Raw genomic sequence first — 8,686 nt, 5'->3', positions numbered from 1 at the left:
AGGAGTTTTTTTTTCTTGTTGTTCTCTGCTAACTCCTCTGAGCCTTGAACAGTGCAGAAGAATTACATAAATTTGAAATTTAATTTAAGTAATTTATTTCATTATTCTTTTGAGGTAAGAACTAATGCAATAAGATAAGAAAACCGGGTTAGAAAAGACAAAATTGCCTCTTTCTTCTGATAATTGCATATATTAAGAAAACCTAAGAAACCAAGATAAAAAATTTAAAAATATTATAATTAATGAGCTATTTGGTAGGAGTTAGATCCTTTCTTCCAGCAATTTAAATCTGGGAGGGGGAATTTATACCTCCCCAGTGGTAGAGAGAACTGGAATTGAGTTTTTCTGTTAATAGTAACAGAAAATTATACATAGGCTGGTGCTTCTGAGATCCTCTCACTCATATTTCTCAATTCTATGACCCAGCAATAAATTCAATTTTATGGCTTTAGTTAATGAAAGTCAGTTTTTGTTACTTAATATCAATACATCCTACTTGGTGTGATAATAAAAGTAGACTTCAGTGTTTTCCTTTAATTTATAAACCTATAATATACACAGATCTTTGGCAAATCTGACCAAAAAAAAAAAAATTACAGAGAAAACACAAAGAGAAATCATAGGAAATAAAGCATCACAGAAAACTTGACTAGCATTCTTAGAGACACAGATGTTCTGGTTAATTTAATTTTGTTATTGACAGATATAAGAGAAGTTTCCAACATTTGAAAAAATCTTTATAAAATATATTCCATTTTGTTGTTTTAAAGAGCAATGTAAAAAGCATAATATCTGGTTTCTTTAGTAATTCCAGCGTTGTTTCACTCTTACCACATTCTGACAAATCCTGAATATTGTTATACCAATATTCTTCTATTTTTAACCTATGCTAATTTAAACATTGTTTTCTGGAGTTTAATTACTTAGAAAGATGCAGAAAGACTACTTTGCAATACTCATATTCCTATGACTAGCTGGCTAGGGTCCATTTTACAGATCAGTAAACTGTTTTCAGAACAACTTGCTAGGACAAGCTATTTCATAAGGATCTGTTCAGGGGTAGAAATTCATTATTCACTGTTTTCAGCTTGTTTTCTTCCCACTCTTGATAGAGTTTTAGGATGTATTCCTGTGCATATTCAGCATTTTCCACTGGATGATTAACCAGATACCAAGGTGTCGAGCTCCAGAATTCTGAATGTATGCTTCAAACATCTGGAGCTATACATATAGGAATATACAGCTGTGTTTATTTCAATGATTACACATTTACATGACTATAATACATTTACTTAAATGTATAATCTCATATATGTGAGAATATTCAAACAAATGTTTTTGCTGTACTTATTTAAATATGCAATTGAAAAATAATTCAAATAATTCACCACTTTTATTTAATCTTACAGTATTTATTTATATAATGTACTTCTTAATATATATGTTAGCTCTTTATTTTTAGCCTAAAGCCAAATATTTTTTAAAGAAACAGTGGGGTTATAAGTCATATAAGTAAAAAAAAAAATTTAGATAGAGGTATTCGTAGTTAGCAAGCTTTCAGAAGAATCTGGAATGTTTCTTTTACTACAATAATTTTATAGTATGGTTAATATTCGAATCTCAAAGCAATTCTCCAAAGGTATTTTTGTTTTTCTTCCTTTCTTACTACACTGTATCTAACAAGGTAAATACTTCAGGGTATTGGTTTAATATACAGTGGGGCCTTGACTTACGAGTGTCCCAACTAACGAGTTTTTTGAGATACCAGCTGTCTCTCCGCTGATTTTTTGCATTGAGTTGATAGAGTAATTTGAGTTAACGAGCTCCTTAACGAGCTCCGTCTCCGAACGAATTAAACTCTAAGCTCATAAGTCAAGGCCCCACTGTAGTTGGAAAAGAGTTTCACTATTTTAACTCCACACCCCCCAATCTGGTGATCACTAAGATAATCTCATTTAACTGTACCTTTATTTCTCTGGGAGGAACTGGAGACCAGCAAATGATTTAGGAGAGAAAATAAACCTCCTACTCGGATTCAATTCCTGGAAGATTTCAGAGAACCTTCTAGTTAGTCTATTTGTTCTTTTGTATAGTATTCCCTTTCTTAAGGCATGTTTTTTAAAGCTATACTGGACTGGCCTAAAAGGAAAGCGACATTTGAGCAAGAGAAAAATTAAATTGGAAGTTGTATGAGCTTTTGAAATATTTTTAAATTTAATGTACCACAAGTATAAAAATAATGACTCCAGGCACTTTTTCATTAGTTAAATTATTGAATAAAGGTAACTTTTCTGAACCTCAGTTTCATCATTTGTAGCCTGTGGATAATAATATATCTCGTTGGGTGTTGTGAGGATGACATGAGTACAACGTGTACACGATTCAATTGTCAAATGTTTTCCAACGGATTTTGTAGATGTGAAATTGGACTCCTGGACCTTCCTCCAACCCTCAGTTGCTGGTCATGTTTCAGGAACCACCTTTCCTATGGTGATGCATCTTCAAGGCTTGAATGGGTGGGAGCCTGCGGACTTGCATCCAGGGTGCTCCCTGGAGACTGGATGATGACAAGCGTTCAATGATGGAAGGAACGTATTTTCGTGTTTTATACTTATAACACAAGTAGGTGTCATTTTTTTAAAATATATTTTTATTGATTTCAGAGAGGAAGAGAGAGGGAGAGAGAGAGAGAGACATCAATGATGAGAGAGAATCATGGACCTGCAGCCTCCTGCACGCCCCACACTGGGGCTGGAGCCTGCAACCCAGGCACGTGCCCTGACCGCCTGGTTCATAGGGCGATGCTTAACCACTGAGCCACACCGGCTGGGCGGTGTCCTTATCTTAAATTTCTAGTCTCATTTCCAGGTCGGTATCTGAACCTAGGATTCAGGTCCAAAATACGCTCAGGCCTCAGGGAAGACGCATTGGCGTCCTCCAGGACGGCCCAGAGGCGGGAGAGAGACCGGCCAATGGGAGCGCGGGCTGAGGACTGGCCCCGCCCCCGCCCCTGGAGCCCCGCCCCCTTCCGTCCCGCTCTCCGGGGGTGGAAGTGTGCCTGCCGCCGGCTCGTGCAGCCTCTGCCTCTCAGTGACAGGACCCTCCCTGGGCACCGTTTGCGGCCGGTCCCGAAGTGTGTCGGCCCTCGCCTCGGCTGAGCTGAGGTGTGTGTGTCCGGCGAGGGCGAGGCTGGGAGGCGGGCAGGCCCTGCCCGGAAGCTCGGGGTCCGGGACTGAAGGCGGGCGCACCTCCTCGGCGGGCCCCCAAAGCGTCTTAGAGACGACCTCTCCGCTCCCGGGGGCGGCGCGGGGCGGGCTGGGCCGAGGGCGCCTCGGGGAGAGGAGGAACCGGGCCTCGGGACACCCCGGGGGGATTGGGGCGATTTAGGGACCGCGGGTGGGAGTAACCGGCGCGGACTCGGGGCCAAGGTGGGCGTGGCCGCCACGGTTGCTAAGGAACGCGCGGCTTCCGCTCTGCCTGCGTGGAGGGGCGGGGCCTGCTGGGCTCTGGCAGCCGGACCCCGCCCACCTCCCCAGGCCGGCTGGCCGGCTCCTTTGTGTTGTCGGGTCATTGGCGTCGGTTTATTTTATTTTTCCGTTCTCTGGGGTCTAGAGTTCAAGCTCAAAGGCCTTCTTTTGCCATTTTACGCCCCTCCACACTCCTCCCCGCCTTCCTTTCTTAATCAACAAGTATCTGCCGACCAAGACCTGTGCAGAGAAGAGCTGTAGGTAGCGAGAGGTGGTTTTATTGGGGGGTAGGGGGGTGATGATGGGGTTTAGGGGTGTCTTTTCCGGGTGCCGGATGAACCCCTGAGCCCACAGGGTGTTGGTGCCCACGTGGGTGACTAGGACCAGGAGCAGAGTAGGTCTGGTTTCTACTCTCCGGAATTCTTTTCTTGCTGCTGCCCCTTTGTGTCAAAGAGCTTTTCGGGAAGTTGAGGCAGTGCATTCGTGGACAATATATGTGTGATCTCCCTTTCGGCTCCTGCTGTGGGGAGGGGTGATAGTAGCTTCGTTGGCCCATATTAAATGATTAACTTTGAGATGGTAACCGCAAATAACTACCTCTTCTTTGCTCGCGTCACCTGGCCCCACCTGATTCGGCAGAACAAACATTCCCGAGAGAGAAGGAGCTAAAAGTCTGCTGCTACTTCCTTCTGCTCGGCTTCCGGGATGCATCTCCAAGAAGGAAGCCTTTACAGCGTGTTGACACCGGGAAGGACGGTGGCACAGAGCGGGAAGCTGGGCCGGGCCGGGCTAGGGAATGTCGGTCCTCGGGCCAGAAAGCACACGATGGTTCTCCATCAAGTGAGGATGCTTGTGTGCCCTTGGTTCCTAAGATGTAAGGGGGACAGTGGGTTGTGAAAGTAGCTTGAGAGCAATCATCTACACAGATGTAACGTGTTTTTGATTACACGTCTAACCTCTCCATTAGTCTGTAGGATCTGAATGTGTAAACACACGCGATTGTGATCCATCTGCTTATAGCATTTCTCAAACTTTATCTTGGAGTTATTCCGAAATGGGGAAGAAAGCCACTCATCCCGCCATTGTTGATTGGTTCTGGTTAGGGAGCACCAGGAATGTTCCGCATGACACCTTTCCCCCCTTGATGTCACTAGTTTTTTTATTCAAGAATATGCATACCCCGAAAGTTTTGGAAAAGAGTACTTTTAATCCAGTGATGAATAGTCCTTTTAGTAGCTTATACCACTTTGAGATGCCAAGGAAAGCTAGTGACTCTACTCTTAGACACAATTTGAAGAGTAGGTGGAAGCTAGATTAAGAACATGTGTTTTCTATCAAGTTCTTAAGACATAAGGAAATTACTCTTTCCTTTACCCCACAGAGAGACTGGGTAACTTATGTCCAAAGCTACATAGCCAGGAGCAGAATTGGGTATTTTTTTCTCCACCATAGTTTATCTTAGTTCACGGTCTTCAGCCAATCCCCAGGCTGTTTTCTGTTTCTTTTTTAAAAACGTTTAACAGCCCTAGCTGGTTTGGCTCAGTGGATAGAGCTTAGGCTCCTCCCGGGCCCCAGCCCTGGTCAGGGCTCGTGCAGGAGGCAACCAATTGATGTGTTTCTCTCACATCGATATTTCTCTCAGTCTCTTCCACTCTCTCTAAAAAGGAATGGAAAAATATCCTCGGCTGAGGATTAAAAAACAAACAAAGCAAAAAACAAACAAACATTTAACAAACAGGAACTACCAATGTTCAAGAAATTGTTATTGTCTTTCAAAACCATGTCAGCTGTATTTTATTCCAAAATGCCCTTTGATCATTCTCTGAAACCATATTTCTGTATTTAAGGAAGTGAAGAGAGAATGTATCAAATACTTTGGGAAAAGATTAAATTGTATTTTTGAAGTAAACATTAAATACATAAATTTTCTCTTTAATCAAAGTCCATTCTGGCCAAAGGAAAGTTGGTTACATTTAGTATTTGCCACCGGAATCTCCTTACCTGACTCCTGAAACTCTTAAATTTAAGTGAACATTCTTACATAACATTTTAATTTCCTGTGCCTAAGAACGTATTAGGGATTGTTCCAGTGTGGCTCTTTTCCTGATTTCTGTTTTAAAATAGAAGACTAAAAATAGGTTTTTTTTCTTTGCTGAAGTTCCTTTATCCAGCTTTATCAACAAAAGTGGGCATCAGTAAATATGTCATTAAATAATTGTTTCTTTAACACATAATTTTATTCAAACGGTTTAGTTTGTTAAAAGATAAACTGAGACATATTGAAAATGTTGAGAGCTTATTTGAGCAAAAATTGGTTTGACTTGGGCAGCATTCAGTCTGCAGATAGGAAAGGAGCTCTGAGGGGCTGTACAAAATGAGAGCCTTCTGCGTAGAGGGGAGTGGGAACAAGGGATTTGTACTGGCCAACAAGTGGGCTGGTTATTGCAAGTTACTCTCCTTTGGGAGCTGGCAGGGGCCTCTCAGGCAGATTACCTAACTAGTTAGTGCTGATCAGGTGATTCCTGATAAGAGGGTTTAAGATTCCATTTCTGGGAGAGCTGAACTTGTATTTGTCTTGGTTTGGTGATGTGGGGCTAGGCATGAGCAACCCCATTTTGGGCCTGTTGTCTTGTTTTTACCAAGTACTTAACTATTCCTTTCTTTACTCACTTCATTTCTGGTGGAGAACGTGGAATAGGGACAAATAGATGAGAGAATTACAGTTTTTCGGGGATTAGTAACTAATAGCTCTTTTCTTCTCTTGGGTTTGTGAACAAACAGGTGGAGTTTGCCATATCAGTTTTGTTACCAAAGAGCCCATTGGGCATATTGTTTTAGATGGGAGACTAGATGGGAGAACCAGTAACTCCTGCCCTCTACTCCTTCCACTCCCTTTCTCAGAACCTAGACTTGATCCAGCTGAGAGGAAATTTCGTTGTGCAGAACAGATATACTCACCTAGAGTTTGGCTCTGAATTGTCGGGGCTGGGAGTGGGGGGTTGGGGGAGTGGGGAAGGGGGGGGCGAGCGAGCAAACCTTTAGTGTTTACAGGTTTATAATCTCTACCTATTGGAATAATGTAGACCAATGGATTTCTGCCACCAGTCTGATCATTCATGTTGGGAAGCTGTGAATAAGGAGTGGACTGTCAAGACTGCTCCAGCTTTCCATCCTGGGTGATACCTCTGGGCCATTTGAAATATGTGGAGGTGATCTTAAATAACAGTGTCTTCAAAACACTTTACTGGCTTTGAGACCCTGCAGTTTAGGGATGCTAAATATTTATGTTGATTTATGTTGAGCTCCACCAGCTCAAAGAATTTTCCCCTACTTCAAGGCCAAAAACATCTCTGTTAAGGACCACACTTCTAGTGGAAGTTCCTTCATGTAGAAACACGAAGCTAGTCTTTCCCCCCTAGTCAGTCTCTCTCTCTCTCTCTCTCTCTCTCTCTCTCTCTCTCTCTCTCTCTCCAGATAGATAGATAGATATAGATATAGATATCTCCATGTTTTTGATATCAGTAGATTTGGCTCTAAGTGTGAAGGTCTTAGTGAACATTCTGCTTAGAATATAGTTATTTTTATTCTTTCAGAATGACTAAAATGATAATTGAAAATAGTAATACACATTTTATCATATCTGATATCCTCAGGATACTTTTTACTTAACAGATAAGGGTCATAGAGCCTTAGAGCCAAGTTTTTTTTATGCATATTACATACATGTAATCCTCTTGTATACAATAGAAATGTTAAGTCTGTTTACAACAATAGAGATAGATGTATGTTTTCATGAAAAAGAAAATGTGATTTCTTAGCTTACCTCTTACTTTTGAAATGTTAAACTCTGTACTGGGAGGTTTAACTAATACTGTTTTGTTGAATCAAAAGGTGGAAACAGTTTGATAAATGATAGGATCTTGTGTTGTGTCTAATAAACTATTACCTAACCTAAGGTCATGAAATTTTACTACTATATTTGCTTCTAAGCATTTAATATGTTCAGCCGTTGCATCTAGGTCTCTGATTTTTTTTTTTTTGAGTTGATTTTTTGTGCTAAATTTTGTAGATGCTGTGAAGTAGGAGTTCAACTTCATTCTTTTGCAGCACATTTTTAAAAGAAGACTATGCTTTTATATTATGATGCTTGACCTGGATTATTATCACTATTTAATATGAGTCTACAAATGATAAGCTATTATTTAATGGTATGATTAGAATGAGTAAAACTTGTGCTTTCAAATATTTGGGGTTATGTTTTGAGTTGGTATTATTATTGTCATTATTATTATTACATAGTGTTTGGAACCATTTAAATTTGATTCAACTAGATGAGAGCAGATGTAGCATAAACAAGAAATAATTTCGTGGCTGGCACATGATAGTTATTTAGTAAATATTCATTGAACAAAAATGAGTAAATCATACATTATTTGATTGTTTTCCTTGTTGCTCTTTAAATGAACATTTAGTTTAAAAATTAACATATACTGAAAAGTTTATGTTTGAATAAATGTCGTTATTTTTATAGGTCAGCTCTGTATACCTTGCAATACAGAAAATCAATTTGTATCGGTCTTTGTACATTCATATTCACCTTTAAAATACTGTGGAAGCATCTTTCACTACCTTTCAGATATTTGCTATACAGTGTACCGTTCATAAAGTATAATGTGCAAAAATAACATTACTATTTATTACAGTAGAAAGGGGTCTTTGCTTAAGTAAATTTGGGACCCACTGGATTACATAAATTTAAATAGGGTTTTCTCTTACAGCACAGCTCAAAGCCTTTTTATGAAAGTGTGAAAAAAGTCTTGTGAAAAAAGGGGCATATTATGCAACATTTTCCAAGTATTTCTGGCCGTAGAAACAATCCAATTGCCCATGGAACAGAATTAGCACACCTGAAAAGAGCTTTTGGAAAATGCTACCACAGTGATTCTATTTTGTGGACAATTAGGGAACTGCAGATGATCCATTTAATGTTGATGTTATATTTTGAATTCCAGTAAGAGACGGCAACAAAGAGTATTATTACTGGTATCTGGAGTTGAAAATGCGAGGAATGGGAGCACAGCTTCCTCGGTAAAAATCTTGCCTTTGGAAACACCTTAGCCCTTGGCAGCTATCCACAGCTCAGACCTGGCAGTGTCAAGAACACAACGCAAGGTGTGTGTATTTGCTTTAACGTTTGGTGAAAGGTTGTGTGACTTGTG

General features: G+C 40.4%; 1 protein-coding gene across 2 annotated transcripts in view; it reads left to right on the top strand.

The window, feature by feature from the left end:
- The first annotated feature begins 3,035 nt into the window (after window positions 1–3,035).
- TRIQK (triple QxxK/R motif containing) overlaps window positions 3,036–8,686 on the top strand; it is a 38,070-nt gene continuing 32,419 nt past the window's right edge. Inside the window, exons 1-2 of one of the 2 annotated variants that reach the window (XM_081110946.1) lie at window positions 3,036–3,164; window positions 8,480–8,639. The gene's annotated coding sequence lies outside the window, so the exon portion shown is untranslated. The remainder of the gene's footprint in view (window positions 3,165–8,479; window positions 8,640–8,686) is intronic. The other variant, XM_081110947.1, reaches the window with a different exon arrangement.

Source organism: Myotis nattereri, assembly GCF_964212035.1.
Source record: "Myotis nattereri genome assembly, chromosome: 17".
Lineage (NCBI taxonomy): Eukaryota > Metazoa > Chordata > Mammalia > Chiroptera > Vespertilionidae > Myotis > Myotis nattereri.
This window is presented reverse-complemented; position numbering and strand designations above follow the sequence as displayed.